The following is a 21,068-nucleotide window of genomic DNA, read 5'->3' on the forward strand; positions in this document are numbered from 1 at the left end:
CTTCCTGATTACTTGCTGTACCTGCATGCTAACTTTTTGTGTTTCATGCACAAGTACCCCAGGTCCCCCTGTACAGCAGCACTTTGCAGTTTTTCTCCATTTAAATTGTAATTTGCTTTTCTATTTTTTCTGCCAAAGTGGACAACCTCACATTTTCCCACATTATACTCTATCTGCCAAATTTGTGCCCATTCACTTAGCCTGTCTATATCCCTTTGCAGATTTTTTGTGTCCTCCTCACAATTTGCTTTCCCACCCATCTTTATATCATCAGCAAACTTGACTACATTACACGAGGTCCAAGTCATGAATATAGATTATAAATAGTTGAGGAACCAGCACCGATCCCTGCGGCATCCCACTAGTCACTGTTTGCCAACCGGAAAATTACCCATTTATCCCTACTCTCTGTTTTCTTTTAGTTAGCCAATCTTCTATCCATACTAGTCTATTGCCCCCAACCCTGTGAACTTTTATCTTGCGCGGTAATCTTTTATGTGGCACCTTATCGAATGCCTTCTGGAAATCCAAATACATTACATACACTTGTTCTCCCTTATCCATCCTACTCGTTACATCCTCAAAGAACTCCAGCAAATTTGTCAAACATGATTTCCCTTTCATAAAACCATGCTGACTGCATGCTTCAATTATGCTTTTCCAAATGTTGCGTTACAGCTTCCTTAATAATGGATTCCAGCATTTTTCTAATGAGATGTTTGGCTAACTGGTGTATAGTTTCCTGCTTTTTGTCTGCCTCCTTTTTTAAATAGGGACGTTACATTTGTGTTTTTCCAATCCACTGGGGCCGCCCCAGAATCCAGGGAATTTTTGTAGATTACAACCAATGCATCCACTATCTCTGTAGCCACCTCTTTTAAGACCCAAGGATGTAAGGCATCAGGTCCAAGGGACTTGTCTGCCTTTAGTTCCATTATTTTACCAAGTACTACTTCATTAGTGATGGTGATTGTATTAAGTTCCTCCCTCTGTATAACCCCTTGATTATCCACTATTGAGATGTTTTTAGTGTCTTCTACCGTGAAAATACAAAATATTTGTTCAATGTCTCTGCCATTTCCCTATTCTCCATTATTAATTCCCCAGTCTCCTCCTCTAAGGGACCACATTTACTTTAGCCACTTTTTTCCTTTTTTTGTACTTGCAGAAACTCTTACTATCTGTTTTTATATTTCATGCTAGTTTACTCTCATAATCTATCTTCCCTCTCTTTATCATTTGTTTAGTTGTTCTTTGTTGGCTTTTAAACGTTTCCCAATCCTCTGGCCTCCCACTAGTCTTGGCCACATTGTATGCCATTGTTTTCAATTTGATACCATCCCTTATTTCCTTAGTTAGCCACGGATAGTTATCTCTTCTCTTACAGTTGCTTTGAGAGCTGCAGAGGAGGAGAAGAGGAGCTGTTTTGAGAACCCTGGAGAGCAGAAGGTGCTGTGAGGGATGCAGACATGCAGAGGCATATCAGCTATGTGGGATGTTTATCTGGATATGAATAACTGTTGTATTAAAGTATTCTAAAATGTCTTTGTTGGTAATATTTTTGTGCCATTTTAGTTGCAAACTTACATTGGGCAGTAATGGGCACATATGCTTTAAATATTTGAATCTTGCATCTGCATATATGCAAAAACGTGGGGTAAACTAATCTAGCCAGATGTGTGAGAAGTTATGGCTACTTTCTGATTTATGGAGCTAAGGAGCATTGAATGACTGAATATATTGATTGTCTCAGACTGCATCTGTGTGACTATTGTTTCAGAATGGTTACGCTAAATCATACTTGATAGTTTCACTAAAGTGAGTATCACCAATTGAATCCAAATATTACGAAAAGTCAACAGAAACAAAAAAGAAGAAAGAAAGACTTGCATTTATATAGCTGCTTTCAGGATCAAAGCATCCCAAAGTGCTTGACAGAAATACTTTTTGGAGTGTAGTCACTGTTGCAATGTAGGAAACATGGCAGCCAATTTTCTCACAGCAAGCTCTCACAACCAGCAATATGATAATGACCATATAATCTGCTTTTTAGAGATGTTGATGGAGAGATAAATATTGGCCAGGACACCAAAGATAACTCCTTTACAATTCTTCCAAATAGCACCATAGGATCTTTTACATCCACCTGAGAGAGCCTCAGTTCAACATCTCATCCAAAAGATAACACCTCACACAGTGCAGCACTCCCTCAGCACAGCACTTGAGAGGCAATCTAGATTTTTGTGTTCACATTCATCGAGTGGGAATTGAACACACAACCTTCTGACCCAGAGGCAAGGGTGCTATCCACTGAGCAACGGCTAATACTACTATCATGTGCCATTGTTAAAGAGTTGTATGCTTTGCATTTTTCAGAATGTGAGCTTAATTAATGAAATTTTCCCAATTATTAATGTTCTTTATTGAAACTGTTGATCTATTTTCCATGTAATGCTCGGCTATAATTCTATAATTCTATAATTGTCTTGCACTGGGAATGTTAATAGTCAGATTGAACCACACACAATGCAATATTTCGTACAGTTATATCTTGAATTTGAACAGAAGTAAAATTGAATGAAAATATCTGTCAGGAAAGTACTATTATGACATTCAATAAAACCACTTGCAGACATCATACATATAGGTAACAAGAACTTGTTACTTTAATCCTTGTTTATCAGTGTGGAAGATAAGATAATGTCAGAACCGGTCCTTAATATCATTATCCAAGGTGACCATGCTATTTTACATTACTTACTGTACATTCCTGCTGAGAAACATAGAAACATAGAAAATAGGTGCAGGAGTAGGCCATTTGGCCCTTCTAGCCTGCACCGCCATTCAATGAGTTCATGGCTGAACATGCAACTTCAGTACCCCATTCCTGCTTTCTCGCCATACCCCTTGATCCCCCTAGTAGTAAGGACTTCATCTAACGCCTTTTTGAATATATTTAGTGAATTGGCCTCAACAACTTTCTGTGGTAGAGAATTCCACAGGTTCACCACTCTCTGGGTGAAGAAGTTTCTCCTCATCTCGGTCCTAAATGGCTTACCCCTTATCCTTAGACTGTGACCCCTGGTTCTGGACTTCCCCAACATTGGGAACATTCTTCCTGCATCTAACCTGTCTGAACCCATCAGAATTTTAAACGTTTCTATGAGGTCCCCTCTCATTCTTCTGAACTTCAGTCAATACAAGCCCAGTTGATCTAGTCTTTCTTGATAAGTCAGTCCCGCCATTCCGGGAATCAGTCTGGTGAACCTTCGCTGCACTCCCTCAATAGCAAGAATGTCCTTCCTCAAGTTAGGAGACCAAAACTGTGCACAATACTCCAGGTGTGGCCTCACCAAGGCCCTGTACAACTGTAGCAACACCTCCCTGCCCTTGTACTCAAATCCCCTCGCTATGAAGGCCAACATGCCATTTGCTTTCTTAACCGCCTGCTGCACCTGCATGCCAACCTTCAATGACTGATGTACCATGACACCCAGGTCTCGTTGCACCTCCCCTTTTCCTAATCTGTCACCATTCAGATAATAGTCTGTCTCTCTGTTTTTACCACCAAAGTGGATAACCTCACATTTATCCACATTATACTTCATCTGCCATGCATTTGCCCACTCACCACCCTATCCAAGTTACTCTGCAGCCTCATAGCTTCCTCCTCGCAGCTCACACTGCCACCCAACTTAGTGTCATCTGAAAATTTGGAGATACTACATTTAATCCCCTCGTCTAAATCATTAATGTACAGTGTAAACAGCTGGGGCCCCAGCACAGAACCTTGCGGTACCCACTAGTCACTGCCTGCCATTCTGAAAAGTACCCATTTACTCCTACTCTTTGCTTCCTGTCTGAAAACCAGTTCTCAATCCATGTCAGCACACTACCCCCAATCCCATGTGCTTTAATTTTGCACATTAATCTCTTGTGTGGGACCTTGTCGAAAGCCTTCTGAAAGTCCAAATATACCACATCAACTGGTTCTCCCTTGTCCACTCTACTGGAAACATCCTCAAAAAATTCCAGAAGATTTGTCAAGCATGATTTCCCTTTCACAAATCCAAGCTGACTTGGACCTATCATGTCACCTCTTTGCAAATGCGCTGCTATGACATCCTTAATAAATGATTCCATCATTTTACCCACTACTGAGGTCAGTCTGACTGGTCTATAATTCCCTGTTTTCTCTCTCCCTCCTTTTTTAAAAAGTGGGGTTACATTGGCTACCCTCCACTCGATAGGAACTGATCCAGAGTCAATGGAATGTTGGAAAATGACTGTCAATGCATCCGCTATTTCCAAGGCCACCTCCTTAAGTACTCTGGGATGCTGTCCATCAGGCCCTGGGGATTTATCGGCCTTCAATCCCATCAATTTCCCCAACACAATTTCCTGACTAATAAGGATTTCCCTCAGTTCCTCCTCCTTACTAGACCCTCTGACCCCTTTTATATCCGGAAGGTTGTTTGTGTCCTCCATAGTGAATACCGAACCAAAGTACTTGTTCAATTGGTCTGCCATTTCTTTGTTCCCAGTTATGACTTCCCCTGATTCTGACTGCAGGGGACCTACGTTTGTCTTTACTAACCTTTTTCTCTTTACGTAACTATAGAAACTTTTGCAATCCGTCCTAATGTTCCCTGCAAGCTTCTTCTCATACTCCATTTTCCCTGCCCTAATCAAACCCTTTGTCCTCATCTGCTGAGTTCTAAATTTCTCCCAGTCCCTGGGTTCGCTGCTATTTCTGGCCAATTTGTATGCCACTTCCTTGGCTTTAATACTATCCCTGATTTCCCTTGATAGCTACGGTTGAGCCACCTTCCCTTTTTTATTTTTACGCCAGACAGGAATGTACAATTGTTGTAGTTCATCCATGCGGTCTCTAAATGTCTGCCATTGCCCATCCACAGTCAACCCCTTAAGTATCATTCGCCAATCTATCCTAGCTAATTCACGCCTCATACCTTCAAAGTTACCCTTCTTTAAGTTCTGGACCATGGTCTCTGAATTAACTGTTTCATTCTCCATCCTAATGCAGAATTCCACCATATTATGGTCACTCTTCCCCAAGGGGCCTTGCACAACGAGATTGCTAATTAATCCTCTCTCATTACACAACACCCAGTCTAAGATGGCCTCCCCCCTAGTTGGTTCCTCGACATATTGGTCTAGAAAACCATCCCTTATGCACTCCTCCACCGTATTGCTTCCAGTTTGGTTAGCCCAATCTATGTGCATATTAAAGTCACCCATTATAACTGCTGCACCTTTATTGCATGCACCCCTAATTTCCTGTTTGATGCCCTCCCCAACATCACTACGACTGTTTGGAGGTCTGTACACAACTCCCAATAAAGTTTTTTGCCCTTTGGTGTTCTGCAGCTCTACCCATATAGATTCCACATCATCCAAGCTAATGTCCTTCCTAACTATTGCATTAATCTCTTCTTTAACCAGCAATGCTACCCCACCTCCTTTTCCTTTTATTCTATCCTTCCTAAATGTTGAATACCCCTGGATGTTGAGTTCCCAGCCCTGATCATCCTGGAGCCACGTCTCTGTAATCCCAATCACTTCATATTTGTTAACATCTATTTGCACAGTTAATCCATCCACCTTATTACGGATACTCCTTGCATTAAGACACAAGGCCTTCAGGCTTGTTTCTTTAACACCCTTTGTCCTTTTAGAATTTTGCTGTTCAGTGGCCCTTTTTGTTCTTTTCCTTGTGTTTCTCTGGCCTCCACTTTTCCTCATCTCCTTTTTGTCTTTTGCTTCTGTTTCCATTTTGTTTCCCTCTGTCTCCCTGCATTGGTTCCCATCCCCCTGCCATATTAGCTTAACTCCTCCCCAACAGCACTAGCAAACACTCCCCCTAGGACATTGGTTCCAGTCCTGCCCAGGTGCGGACCGTCCGGTTTGTACTTGTCCCACCTCCCCCAGAACCGGTTCCAATGCCCCAGAAATTTGAATCCCACCCTGCTGCACCACTCCTCAAGCCACGTATTCATCTGCGCTATCCTGCGATTCCTACTCTGACTAGCACGTGGCACTGGTAGCAATCCCGAGATTACTATTTTTGAGGTCCTACTTTTTAATTTAGCTCCTAGCTCCTTAAATTCGTTTCGTAGGACCTCATCCCTTTTTTTACCTATGTCATTGGTACCAATGTGCACCACGACAACTGGCTGTTCTCCTTCCCTTTTTAGAATGTCCTGCACCCGCTCCGAGACATCCTTGACCCTTGCACCAGGGGGGCAACATACCATCCTGGAGTCTCGGTTGCGGCCGCAGAAACGCCTATCTATTCCCCTCACAATTGAATCCCCTATCACTATCGCTCTCCCACTCTTTTTCCTGCCCTCCTGTGCAACAGAGCCAGCCACGGTGCCATGAACTTGGCTGCTGCTGCCCACTCCTGATGAGTCATCCCCCTCAACAGTACTCAAAGCAGTGTATCTGTTTTGCAGGGGGATGACTACAGGGGACCCCTGCACTACCTTTCTTGCACTACTCTTCCTGCTGGTCTTCCATTCCCTAGCTGGCTGTTGACCCTTCTCCTGTGGTCAGACCAACTCGCTACATGTGCTACTCACGACATTCTCAGCATCGTGGATGCTCCAGAGTGAATCCACCCTCAGCTCCAATTCCGCAACGTGGTCCGTCAGGAACTGGAGGCGGATACACTTCCTGCAGATGTAGTCGTCAGGGACACTGGAGTCATCGCTGAGTTCCCACATGGTACAGGAGGAGCATATCACGTGACCGAGCTCTCCTGCCATGACTTAACCCCTTAGATACACTTAAATTGGTGACAACACTGTTAACAGGTTACTTACTGATATAAAAAAGAAGAAAAACTACTCACCAATCACCAGCCAATCACTTACCCCTTTGGCTGTGACGTCACCTTTTGATTCCTTTCTACTTCTTTTCTGCTTTTTCTCCCGGCTGGAGCTGCACAAGCTGGGCTTATATCGGCCTCACCACGCTGCTCCAGCCTCCGATCTGCCGCCGCCTCTCGCAGCCGCTGGGCCTTTATCGGCCTCTACACGCTGCTCCCGCCTCCGATCTGCCGCCATCTCTCGCAGCCGCTGGGCCTTTATCGGCCTCTCCACGCACCTCGAGCTCCCGCCTCCGATCTGCCGCCGCCTCTAGCAGCCGCTGGGCCTTTTATAGGCCTTACCACGCACCTCGAGCTCCCGCCTCCGATCTGCTTGGCCAAATCGTAAATATAAAAGATAAATTCTTTTAATTTTATTGCTTGTTGTTAGGGTTTACTGATGGGTACAAGATGGCTAACGCATTTAAGGCCATCTCTGACCATTTCCTTGTTTTGCTCTCCACCCACATCCCACATTCTTCTGTGTTTGCCCCTGGAAAAATCTCTCTCCTAACTTTTTTACAACTACATTTACGAAATCCCAACTGTCCAGCCTTTGGCCCTCCATTCACCATGATATTTCTGCAGCTACCGATCTGCTCAACCACACCCTCGCCATCACTTTTGATGCCCTAGTCCCTATTAAAACCATTATTCTCCCTCACCCTGGCCTTTTCCCCTGGACCCGCATCTTCATTCCCTTAAGTCCAAGGAATGCAGACTTGATATGACGGACAACTGGTTTAGCCATTCACCACCAAATCTGGTTGGACCACATAAAGCATTATTTGGCCCTGCTCGTGTCTGCCAAAAACTGCTCACTACTCGAGGATCATTCTGGAATGCAAAGATAATAACCAGCTTCTATTTTCTACTGCTAACACCCTCTCCCGTGTCTCCTTTTTCCTCACTTCCAACATCAAGTAAGAGGAGCTCATGGACATCTTTGTTTCGAAGATTGAGACCATCGGATCAGCTGACTATGCAACTTCCTTTCTTTCCCCTAGCTCACCGGGCTAAACTCCAATTTCCCCTCATGACCTCTCCGCTCATCTTGTCCATGAGACCAACTTCCTGCTCCCTTGACCCTATTCCCACTAAACTGCTGACCACCCAACTTCCTTTTCTGGCTCCCATGTTAGCAGACATTGTTAACGGTTCTCTCTCCTTAGGTACTGTCCCCCTCTCCCTCAAATCTGCCGTCATTACCCTCTCCTCAAAAACCAATCCTTGAACCCTCCGTCCTTGCAAACTACAGCCCCACCTCCAAACTCCCTTTCCGCTCCAAAGTCCTTGAATGTGTTGTCACCTCCTAAATCTGGGCCCATCTTTCCCAGAACTCCACGTTTGAATCCCTAAAATCAGATTTACGTCCCTGCCACAGTACCAAAACGGTTCTCACCAAAGTCACAAATTACACCCTTTGTAACTGTAACAAAGGTAAACTATCCCTCCTTGTCCTTCTTGACTTGGCTGCAGCCTTTGACACGTTGATCACTCCATCCTCCTCCAATGCCTCTCCATCGTTGTCAAGCTACGTGGGGCTGCACTTGCCTGGTTCCATGCTTATTATCTAAGCGTAACCAAAGAATCACCTGCAATGGGTTCTCTTCCCACTCCTGCATCGTTACCTCTAGTATCCCCCAGGGATCTATCCTTGGCCCCCTCCTGTTTCTCATCTACATGCTTCCCCTCGGCGACATCATCCGAAAACATAGCTTCAGTTTCCACATGACGACACCTAACTCTACCTCACCACCACCTCTGACTGCTTGGCCGACAATCAGTACTGGATAAGCAGAAATTTTCTCCAATTAAATATTGGGAAGACTGAAGCCATTGTCTTCGGTCTTTGCTGCAAACTTTGTTCCCTAGCCACTGACTCCATCTCTCTCCCTTGCATGTGTCTGAGGCTGAACCAGACTGTTTGAAACCTGGTGTAATATTTGACTCCGAGATGAGCTTCCCACTACATACCTGCGCCATAACTAAGACCGCCTATTTCCAACTCCGTAACATCGCCCATCTCCGTCCCTGCCTCACCTCATCTGCTGCTAAAACCCTCATCCATGCCTTTGTTACCTCTAGACTTGACTATTCCAACGCACCCCTGGCTGACCTCCCACATTATACCCTAGGTAAATTTGAGGTCATCCAAAACTCAGCTGCCCGTGTTCTAACTCGCACCAAGTCCTGCTCATCCATCACCCCTGTGCTCGCTGACCTACATTGGTTTCTGGTTAAGCAACATCTCAATTTTAAAATTATCATCTTTATTTTCAAATCCCTCCATGGCCTCGTCCCTCCCTGTCTCTGTAATCTCCACCAGCCCCACAACTCCCCGATACATCTGCGCTTCTCCAATTCTGTTCTCGTGAGCATCCCCAGTATTAATCGTTCCACCAGTGGTGGCTGTGCCTTCCATAGCCAAGGCCCTATGCTCTGGAATTCCCTCCTTAAATCTCTCCGCCTCTCTACCTCTCTATCCTCCTTTAAGATGCTCTTTCAAACCTACCTCTTTGACCAAGCATTTGGTCATCTGCCCTAATTTCTCCTTATAAGGCTCGATGTAAATTTTTTCTGTGAAGCGTCTTGGGGCATTTTACTATGTTAAAGGTGCTATATAAATACAAGTTGTTGTTGTCGTTAATGTTACGACTTCTATGGTGTACTAACATGTTATATAATTATAGTTATCATTGGATTTAATCATAACTACTGGTGAAGCATACTGTTAGAACAGCTATAGTACTGTAATAGGACTTGAACTGTTTACTCTCTAAAGCCTTTGAAATTAATAGATACAGATCATTTAAAATTAATTTTAAAAGAGAATTCATGTTATATACTACAAATGCAGTATTGATTAAAGAAGCTATTACAGCTGTGCAGAGGGATGATATGTTAGAAGGATCATCAAATGAGGACATATTGGTTGAATTGAAGAACAAAAAAGGGGCGATCACACTACTGGGAGTGTACTATAGACCCCCAAACAGTCAGAGGGAGAAAAAAGAGTAAATATGTCGGCAAATTTCTGAGAAGTTCCAAAACTATAAAGCAGAAATAGTTGGGAATTTCTACTACCCTAATATTATTTGGAATAGAATTAACGTGAAAGTTATAGAGGGAGCAGAATTCCTAAAATGCATTCAGGAGAACTTTTTTAGCCAGTATGTAGCAAGTCCAACAAGGGAGGGGGTGGTTCTGGACTTAGTTTTAGGGAATGAAGCTGGGCAGGTGGAAGGGGTATACAGGGAGAACATTTTGGTGCGAATGATCATAATTCAGTTAGATTTAGGGTAATTATGGAAAAGACAGAGATAGACCAGGAATAAAAGTTCTCAATTGGGGGAAAGCAAATTTTACTAAGCTGAGATGTGATTTAGCCAAAATGGACTTGAAACATCTACTGGAAGGGAAAGCAATGTCAGAGCAGTGGGAGACATTCAAGGAGGAAATCTTGAGGGTTCAGAGCAAGTATGTTCCCTTCAAGAAAAATAACAAATATAGAGCTCCTTGGATGTCAAGGGGCACACAGGGTAGGATAAAGAAAAAAAGGGAGGCTTATGACAGATACCGTGGGCTCAATAATGCAGAAACCCTAGTGGCGTATGGAAAGTGCAGGGGTGGAATTAAAAAGGAAATTAGGAAAGCAAAGAGAGAGCATGAAAAAATGTTGGCAAGCAAAATCAAGGAAAACCCAAAGATGTTTTATAAATACATTGAGCAAGAGGATATCTAAAGAAAGAATAGGGCCTATTAGAGGCCTTAAAGGTAATCTGTGTGGAGGCGGAAGACGTGGGTATGGTTCTTAATGAATACTTTGCGTCTATTTTCACAAAAGAGAGGGGCGATGCAGACATTGCAATCAGGGAGGAGGAGTGTAGACATTAGATGAAATAAACATCGTGAGAGAGGACGTATTAGGGGCATTTGAAAGTGGATAATCCCCAGGCCTGGATGAAATGTATCCCAGGCTGTTAAGAAAAGCAAAAGGGGAAATAGCAGAGGCTCTGACCATCATTTCCCAATCCTCTCTGACAACAGATATGATGCCAGAGGACTGGAGTCCTGCTAAAGTTGTACCTTTGTTTAAAAAGGGAGAAAGGAATAGACTGAATAATTACAGGCCAGTCAACCGAACCTCGATGGTGGAGAAATTATTGGAAAAAATTCTGATGGACAGGATAAATCTTCATTTAGAAAGACACGGATTAATCAAAGACAGTCAGCATGGATTTGTTAAGGGAAGGTCGTGTCCAATTATCTTAATCGAATTTTTTGAGGAGGTAACAAAGAGGGTCGATGAGGGTAGTGCATTTGATGTAGTGTATATGGATTTTAACAAGGCTTTTGATAAGGTCACACATGGCAGGCTGGTCATGAAAGTAATAGCTTATGGGATCCAGGGAAAAGTGGCAAGTTGGATCCAAAATTGACTCAGAGGCAGGAAGCAAAGGGTAATGGTTGATGGGTGTTTTTGTGACTGGATGGCTGTTTCTAGTGGTGTCCTGCAGGGCTTCGTGCAGGTGCCTTGTTTTTGGGGTATATATCAATGATTTAGACCTGATGTAGGGGGTGTGATTAAGAAGTCTGCAGATGATACAAAAACTGGCTGTTTGGTTGATAATGAAGAAGAAAGCTACAGACTGCAGGAAGGTATCAATGAACTGGTCAGGTGGGCAGAACAGTGGCAAGTGAAATTCAATCTGGAGAAGTGTGAGGTAATGCATTTGGGGAGGGCTAATGAGGCAAGGGAATACACATTAAATGGTAGGACGCTGAGAAGAGTAGAGGAACAAGGACCTTGGATTCTATGATTCTATGAAATTCAATGATGGGGAAAAAGGATGGAAGAGTGGTTTTAATCATGAACCTTTGTGGAGAATGGCAAAGTCAATTCATCATGGCTGAACACAGTTGAGAAGCACAATTCAAGTTTCTTATGATAACACTGGAATGTAAATGAAAAATGCAAATTCAGGAAAAGTCTATGGATATTGTCTCCATGGACTTCAAGAAGGCATTTGATAACATTCTCTGATTGGCGGAATGTGACAAGTGTTGACCCCCAGGGATCTGTATTGGGGTCTCAGCTTTTTGCCATATATATTAATAACTGGAATGATGGAATTGAGAGATGTACCGTATATACTCGCGTATCCTGCGATCTTGCGTATCATGCGACCCCTAAATTTTCGTCCCCAAAACATGATTTTACCATATATCTCATGTATCATGCGAGTCACTTTTTTGAGATCGAATACAGACCTTAACATGAAACATCGAGTGGATTCTGCTGTGAACACCGATACAGCAATCGTTCCAGCTGGCTTGACTAGCGTCGTTCAGCCACAGCCTCTACTGTGTTTGCGGGTAAAAGAAGCATGGGCTGAGATAGATGGAGCCTCTAATAATGCAGCAAACTTCAGAGGGAGTTGTGGGTGGCGGAGGTCGGGTCGCCGGGGAGGTGGCGGGGGGTGAAGAGGAGGTCGGGTTGGGTCACCGGGGGGAAGCGGAGGTCGGGTTGCCGGTTGGGGGGGGAGTTGGGGGAGCGGAGGTCGGGTCGCCGGGGTAGGGAGAGCGGGGGTCAGGTCAAATCCGGTCCGGTCTCTTTCCTCCCCCCCCCCCCCCCGACCTCCGCGACTCTCTCTCCCCCCCCGACCTCCGCGACTCTCTCTCATCCCCCCCGATACAGTACAAGCGACAATAGAGGCTGCAATCCAGCTCAGGAGATACCTGCCGAGATTCAGCATGGATACGGTCTGCTTAACAGCCTAACAGCCTAATCTTGGCCAGCACTTCACACCCGCAAATTTTGTATCTCGCGTATCATGCGACCCCCCAAATTTAGGTTACAATTTAGGTCTTCAAAAGTCGCATGATACGCGAGTATATACGGTATATACAAGTTTGCAGATGACACTAAGTTAGGAAGTACAGTACGTTGTGTAAATGGGAGCAGGAAATTACAAATTGACATGGACAAACTAAGTGAGTGGGCAAAACTATGGCAGATTGAGTTCAATGTGGGGCAGTGTGAAGTCATCCACGTTGGATCAGTGAAAGACAAATCGGAATATTTTCTTAATGGTGGGAACCTAGGAATTGCGAGAAGGGGCAAAGGGATTTGGCTGTTGATGTACACAGATTACTGAACAATAGTACACAGATCAATAGTGAAGGAAATATTTTTGCAGGGCTATGGGGAAAGGCTGGGGGAGTGGGACTAACTGAAATGCTCTTGCAGACAGCCGGCACGGGCTCAACGGGCTGAATGACCTTCTTTTGTGCTGTAACCATTCTATGATTCAATTCTATGACTTAGGTACAAAAATTAAACAAGAAGGATAATGGAATGTTGGCTTTTATCTCAAGTGAGTATGTGATGCTTCAGTTGTACAGAGCCTTAGTCACACCCCATCTGAAGTACTGCATTCAGTTTTGGGCACCACATCTCAGGAAAGATATATTGGCCTTGGGCATTCAATACAGTGCAGATTCACTAAAATGCAGCCAGCGCTTAAAGGGTTAAATTATGAGGCCAAATTACATTAACTTGATTGTATTCCTTTGAGTTTAGATGGTTGAGGGTGATGTAGTCAAGGTCTTTAAAATGATAAAGGGATTTGATAGGGCAGATACAGAAACATAATTTCCTCTGGTGGGGGACTCCAGAACGGGGATGGGGAGGGGGGCATATCTTAAAATTAGAATTAGGATTCATAAAGCAATTTTTCACACAAACGTTGGTGGAAATCAGGATCTCTCCCACCCCCTCTGCCCCCCATCCCTGGCCAAAGATAAGCTGTGGATGCTGGGTCAATTGAAATTTTCAAGACTGAGATCGGTAGATTTTTTTTGTTAGGTAAGGATATTAAGGGATATGGAGCAAAGATGGGTAAATGAAGTTGAGGTACAAATCAACCATGATCTGATTGAATGGCAGAACAAGCTTCAGGGGCTGAATGACCTACTGCAGTTACTTGTTCCTATGAGTGCATTAAAGTATCTGAGGCTTTGCTGCACAAGTAATTTATTTTTAATGTAGAGGCATTGGGCTCAAGTTTCAATTGGATTTGCTCCTATCTTTTTGGAGCAACTATTTTTTTTTGCTCCTAGAAATTGCAATTCTCCACATTTATTTTGCTCCAGTTCCAGTGAGTTAATTTAGTTTCTTTTTAGTTCAGTTTTTTTTCAAAAGGGGGCGTGTCCAGCCACTTAAGCATGTTTTCTAAGTTTGAACTGCGAAACGTTACTCCAAACTAAATTAGAACGGAGTAAGAATCCACTTTTGTACGCCAGGAAAAACCTTGTGTAACATAGAATCATAGAAACATAGAAAATAGGTGCAGGAGTAGGCCATTCAGCCCTTCGAGCCTGCACCACCATTCAATAAGATCATGGCTGATCATCACCTCAGTACCATTTCCCTGCTTTCTCTCCATAAGCCTTGATCCCTTTAGCCATAAGGGCCATATCGAACTCCCTCTTGAACATATCCAACGAACTGGCATCAACAACTCTCTGCGGCAGAGGTTAACAACTCTCTGAGTGAAGAAGTTTCTCCTCATCTCAGTCCTAAAAGGCTTACCCCTTATTCTTAGACTGTGTCCCCTGGTTCTGGACTTCCCCAACATCGGGAACATTCTTCTTGCATCTAATCTGTCCAGTCCCGTCAGTATTTTATATGTTTCGATGAGATACCATCTCATTCGACTAAACTCCAGTGAATAAAGGCCCAGCCGATCCAGTCTCTCCTCATATGTCAGTCCTGCCATCCCGGGAATCAGTCTGGTGAATCTTGGCTGCACTCCCTCAATAGCAAGAATGTCCTTCCTCAGATTAGGAGACCAAAACTGAACACAATATTCCAGATGAGGCCCCACCAAGGCCCTGTACAACTGCAGTAAGACCTCCCTGCTCCTATACTCAAATCCTCTCGCTATGAAGGGTAACATGCCATTTGCCTTTTTCACCGCCTGCTGTACCTGCATGCCAACTTACAATGATTGATGTACAATGACACCCAGGTTTTGTTGCACCTCCCCTTTTCCTAATCTGTCACCATTCAGATAATATTCTGCCTTCGTGTTTTTGCCATCAAAGTAGATAACCTCACATTTATCCACATTATACTGCATCTGCCATGCATTTGCCCACTCACGTAACCTGTCCAAGTCAACCTGCAGCCTTTTAGCATCCTTCTTGCAGCTCACACTGTCACCCAGCTTAGTGTCATCTGCAAACTTGGAGATATTACACTCAATTCGTTCATCTAAATCATTGATATATATTGTAAATAGCTGGGGTCCCAGCGCTGAGCCCTGCGGTACCGCACTAGTCACTGCCTGCCATTCTGAAAAGGATCAGTTTATCCCAACTCTCTGCTTCCTGTCTGCCAACCAGTTCTCTATCCACATCAATACATTACCCCCAATACCATGTGCTTTAATTTTGCACACCAATCTCTTGTGTGGGACCTTGTCAAAAGCCTTTTGAATGTCCAAATACACCACATCCACTGGTTCTCCCCTGTCCACTCTATTAGTTACATCCTCAAAAAATTCTAGAAGATTTGTCAATAATGATTTCCCTTTCATAAATCCCTGCTGACTTGGACCGATCCTGTCACTGCTTTCCAAATGTGCTGCTATTTCATCTTTAATAATTGATTTCAACATTTTGATGTCAGGCTAACCGGTCTATAATTCCCTGTTTTCTCTGTCCCTCCTTTTTTAAAAAGTGGTGTTACATTATAGCTACCCTCCAGTCCATAGGAACTGATCCATGGTCGATAGACTGTTGGAAAATGATTACCAATGCATCCACTATTTCTAGGGCCACTTCCTTAAGTACTCTGGGATGCAGACTATCAGGCCCTGGCGATTTATTGGCCTTCAATCCCATCAATTTCCCTAACACAATTTCCTGACTAATAAGGATTTCCTTCAGTTCCTCCTTTTCTCTAGTCCCTCTGTCCCCTAGTATTTCTGGAAGGTTATTTGTGTCTTCCTTAGTGAAGACAGAACCAAAATATTTGTTCAATTGGTCTGCCACTTCTTTGTTCCCCATTTTAAATTCACCTGATTCTGACTACAAGGGACCTACATTTGTCTTCACTAATCTATTTCTCTTCACATATCTATAAAAGCTTTTGCAGTCAGTTTTTATCTTCCCAGCAAGCTTCCTCTCATACTCTATTTTCCCCCTCCTAATTAAACTCTTTGTCCTCCTCTGCTGAATTCTAAATTTCTCCCAATCCTCAGGTTTGCTGCTTTTTCTGGCCAATTTATATGCCTGTTCCTTGGATTTAACACTATCCTTAATTTCCCTTGTTAGCCACGGTTGAGCCACCTTCCCCGTTTTATTTTTACTCCAGACCGGGATGTACAATTGTTGAAGTTCATCCCTGTGATCCTTAAATGTTTGCCATTGCCTATCCACCGTCAATCCTTTAAGTATCATTCACCAGTCTATCCTAGCCAATTCATGTCTCATACCATCGAAGTTGCCTTTCCCTACTTTCAGGACCCTAGTCTCTGAATTAACTGTGTCACTCTCCATCTTAATAAAGAACTCTACCATATTATGGTCACTCTTTCCCAAGGGGCCTGGCACCAACAAGATTGCTAATTAGTCCTTTCTCATTATACATCACCCAGTCTAGGATGGCCAGCCCTCTAGTTGGTTCCTCGACATATTGGTCTAGAAAACCTTCCCTAGGAAATCCTCCTCCACCGTATTGCTACCAGCTTGGTTAGCCCAATCTTTATGTGGATTAAAGTCGCCCATGATAACTGCTGTACCCTTATTGCATGCATCCCTAATTTCTTGTTTGATGCTGTCCCCAATCTCACTACTACTGTTTGGTGGTCTGTACACGACTCCCACTAGCGTTTTCTGGCCTTTGGTATTCCGCAGCTCCACCCATACAGATTCCACATCATCCAAGTTAATGTCCTTCCTTACTGTTGCGTTAATTTCCTCTTTAACCAGCAACACTACCCCGCTCCTTTTCCTTTCTGTCTATCCATCCTGAATATTGAATACCCCTGGATATTGAATTCCCAGTCTTGGTCACCCTGGAGCCAGGTCTCCATAATGCCAATTATATCATATTCGTTAATAGCTGCCTGCGCAGTTAATTCTTCCACCTTATTATGAATATTCCTCGCATTGATTCACAGAGCCTTCAGGCTTGTCTTTTTAACACACTTTGCCCCTTTCGAATTTTGCTGTAATGTGGCCCTTTTTGATTTTTGCCTTGGGTTTCTCTGCCCTCCACTATTACTTTTCTTCTTTCTATCTTTTGCTTCTGCCCCCATTGTACTTCCCTCTGTCTCCCTGCGTAGGTTCCCATCCCCCTGCCATATTAATTTAACCCCTCCCCAACAGCACTAACAAACACTCCCCCTCGGACATTGGTTCTGGTCCTGCCCAGGTGCAGACTGTCTGGCTTGTACTTGTCCCACCTCCCCCAGAACCGGCTCCAATGTCCCAAGAATTAAAATCCGTCCCTCTTGCACCATTCCTCGAGCCACGTATTCATCTTAGCTATCCTGAAATTCCTACTCTGACTAGCACGTGACACTGGTAGCAATCCTGAGATTACTACCTTTGAGGTCTTACTTTTTAATTTAACTCCTTGCCCCTTAAATTCAGCTTGTAGGACCGCAACCCATTTTTTACCTATACTGTTGGTACCTATATGCACCACGACAACTGCCTGTTCACCCTCTCCCTCCAAAATGTCCTGCAACCGCTCCGAGACATCCTTGACCCTTGCACCACGGAGGCAACATACCATCCTGGAGTCTCAATTGCGGCCACAGAGACGTCTATCTATTCCCTTTACAATAGAATCCCCTATCATTATGGCTCTCCTACTCTTCTTCCTGCCCTCCTGTGCAGCAGAGCCTCCCATGGTGCCATGAACTTGGCTGCTACTGCCCTCCCCTGATGAGTCATCCCCCCCAACAGTACCCAACGCAGTGTATCTGTTTTGGAGGGGGATGACCGCAGGGGACCCCTGCACTACCTTCCTTCCACTGGTCTTCCTGATGATTACCCATTCCCTATCTACCTGAGTAACGTTTACCTGCGGTGTGACCAGCTCACTAAACGTACTATTCACGATATCCTCAGCATCGCGGATGCTCCAGAGTGATCCATGCGCAGCTCCAGTGCTGCAATGCGGTCTGTCAGGAACTGCAGCTGGATACACTTCCTGCACATGTAGTCGTCAGGGACACTGGCAGCGAACCGGAGTTCCCACATAGCACAGGGGGAACATGACATGGGACTGAGCTCTCCTGCCATGACTTAACCCTTAAATTAACTTAATTTGGCAACAATGCCAAAGATTACCGACTGATAAAGGAAAAGAAAAAGAAGAAAAACTACTTACCAATCACCAGCTAATCACTTATCCCCTTGGCTGTGACATCACCCTTTGATTTCTTTTTACTTCTTTTTTGCCTTCTCATCATGCACCAGCTGGCCTCCTCCACAATGCTGAGAATGACGTGAGTAGCACATGTAGCGAGTTGGTCTTACCGCAGGTGAAGGGTCCACAGCCAGCTAGGGAATGGAAGACCAGCAGGAAGAGCAGTGCGGTCACCCCCCTGCAAAACAGATACACCGCTTTGGGTACTGTTGAGGAGGATGACTCATCAGGGGAGGGCAGCAGCAGCCAAGTTCATGGCACCATGGCTGGTTCTGCTGCACAGAAGGGTAGGAAAAAGAGTGGGAGAGCTGTCGTGATAGGGGACTCTATTGTAAGGGGAATAGATAGGAGATTCTGTGGCCGCAACTGAGACTCTAGAATGATATGTTGCCTCCGTGGTGCAAGGGTCAAGGATGTCTCGGATCGGCTGCAGAGCATTCTGGAGAGGCAGGGTGAACAGCCAGTTGTCGTGGTACATGTAGGTACCAATGATATAGGTAAGAAGCGGGAAGAGGTCCTACAAGCTGAATTTAGGGAGCTAGGAGTTAAATTAAAAAATAGGACCTCAAAGGTAGTAACGTCTGGATTGCCAAGAGTGCCACGAGCGAATCAGAGTAGAGGGAGCAGGATAGTTAGAATAAATATGTGGCTTGAGCAGTGGTGCAAGAGGGAGGGATTCAAATTCCTGGGACATTGGAACCAGTTCTGGGGGAAGTGGGACCTGTACAAAAGAGACGGTCTGCACTTGGGCAGGACTGGAACTGATGTCCTAGTGGTAACATTTGCTAAAGCAGTTCGGGAGTGTTTAAACAAATATGGCAGGGGGATGGGAACCTATGCAGCGAGATAGGGCGAAGTAATATGGAGTCAGAAACAGATGGTAGAAAGGTAAAAAGCAATAGTGGAAGGCCGAGTAAACAAAGGCAAGAAACAAAAAGGGCCACACTACATCATAATTCTAAAAGGACAAAGAGTGTTAAAAAAACAAGCCTGAAGGTGTTGTGTCTTAATGCAAGGAGTATCCGTAATAAGGTGGATGAATTAACTGTGCAAATAGATGTTAACGGATATGATGTGATTGGGATTACAGAGACGTGGCTCCAGGATGATCAGGGCTGGGAACTCAACATCCAGGGGTATTCAACATTCAGGAAGGATAGAATAAAAGGAAAAGGAGGTGGGGTAGCATTGCTGGTTAAAGAGGAGATTAATGCAATAGTTAGGAAGGACATTAGCTTGGATGATGTGGAATTTATATGGGTAGAGCTGCAGAACACCAAAGGGCAAAAAACGTTAGTGGGAGTTGTGTACAGACCTCCAAACAGTAGTAGTGATGTTGGGGAGGGCATCAAACAGGAAATTAGGGGTGCATGCAATAAAGGTGCAGCAGTTATCATGGGTGACTTTAATATGCGTATAGATTGGGCTAACCAAACTGGAAGCAATACGGTGGAGGAGGATTTCCTGGAGTGCATAAGGGATGGTTTTCTAGACCAATATGTCGAGGAACCAACTAGGGGGGAGGCCATCTTAGACTGGGTGTTGTGTAATGAGAGAGGATTAATTAGCAATCTCGTTGTGCGAGGCCCCTTGGGGAAGAGTGACCATAATATGGTGGAATTCTACATTAGGATGGAGAATGAAACAGTTAATTCAGAGACCATGGTCCAGAACTTAAAGAAGGGTAACTTTGAAGGTATGAGGCGTGAATTAGCTAGGATAGATTGGCGAATGATACTTAAGGGGTTGACTGTGGATGGGCAATGACAGACATTTAGAGACCGCATGGATGAACTACTACAATTGTACATCCCTGTCTGGCGTAAAAATAAAAAAGGGAAGGTGGCTCAACCGTGGCTATCAAGGGAAATCAGGGATAGTATTAAAGTCAAGGAAGTGGCATACAAATTGGCCAGAAATAGCAATGAACCCAGGGACTGGGAGATATTTAGAACTCAGCAGAGGAGGACAAAGGGTTTGATTAGGGCAGGGAAAATAGGGTACGAGAGGAAGCTTGCAGGGAATATTAAGACGGACTGCAAAAGTTTCTATAGATATGTAAAGATAAAAAGGTTAGTAAAGACAAACATAGGTCCCCTGCAGTCAGAATCATGGGAAGTCATAACGGGGAACAAAGAAATGGCAGACCAATTGAACAAAGATTTTGGTTCGTTATTCACTAAGGAGGACACAAACAACCTTCCGGATATAAAAGGGGTCAGAGGGTCTAGTAAGAAGGAGGAACTGAGGGAAATCCTTATTCGTCAGGAAATTGTGTTGGGGAAATTGATGGGATTGAAGGCCGATAAATCCCCAGGGCCTGATGGACTGCATCCCAGAATACTTAAGGAGGTGGCCTTGGAAATAGCGGATGCATTGACAGTCATTTTCCAACATTCCATAGACTCTGGATCAGTTCCTATTGAGGGGAGGGTAGCCAATGTAACCCCACTTTTTAAAAAAGGAGGGAGAGAGAAAACAGGGAATTATAGATCGGTTAGCCTGACATCAAAATGTTGGAATCAATTATTAAAGATGAAATAACAGCGCATTTGGAAAGTAGTGACAGGATCGGTCAAAGTTAGCATGGATTTGTGAAAGGGAAATCATGCTTGACAAATCTTCTGGAATTTTTTGAGGATGTTTCCAGTTGAGTGGACAAGGGAGAACCAGTTGATGTGTATTTGGACATTCAGAAGGCTTTTGACAAGGTCCCACACAAGA

This window comes from Pristiophorus japonicus, chromosome 3 (genome assembly GCF_044704955.1).
Source record: "Pristiophorus japonicus isolate sPriJap1 chromosome 3, sPriJap1.hap1, whole genome shotgun sequence".
Lineage (NCBI taxonomy): Eukaryota > Metazoa > Chordata > Chondrichthyes > Pristiophoridae > Pristiophorus > Pristiophorus japonicus.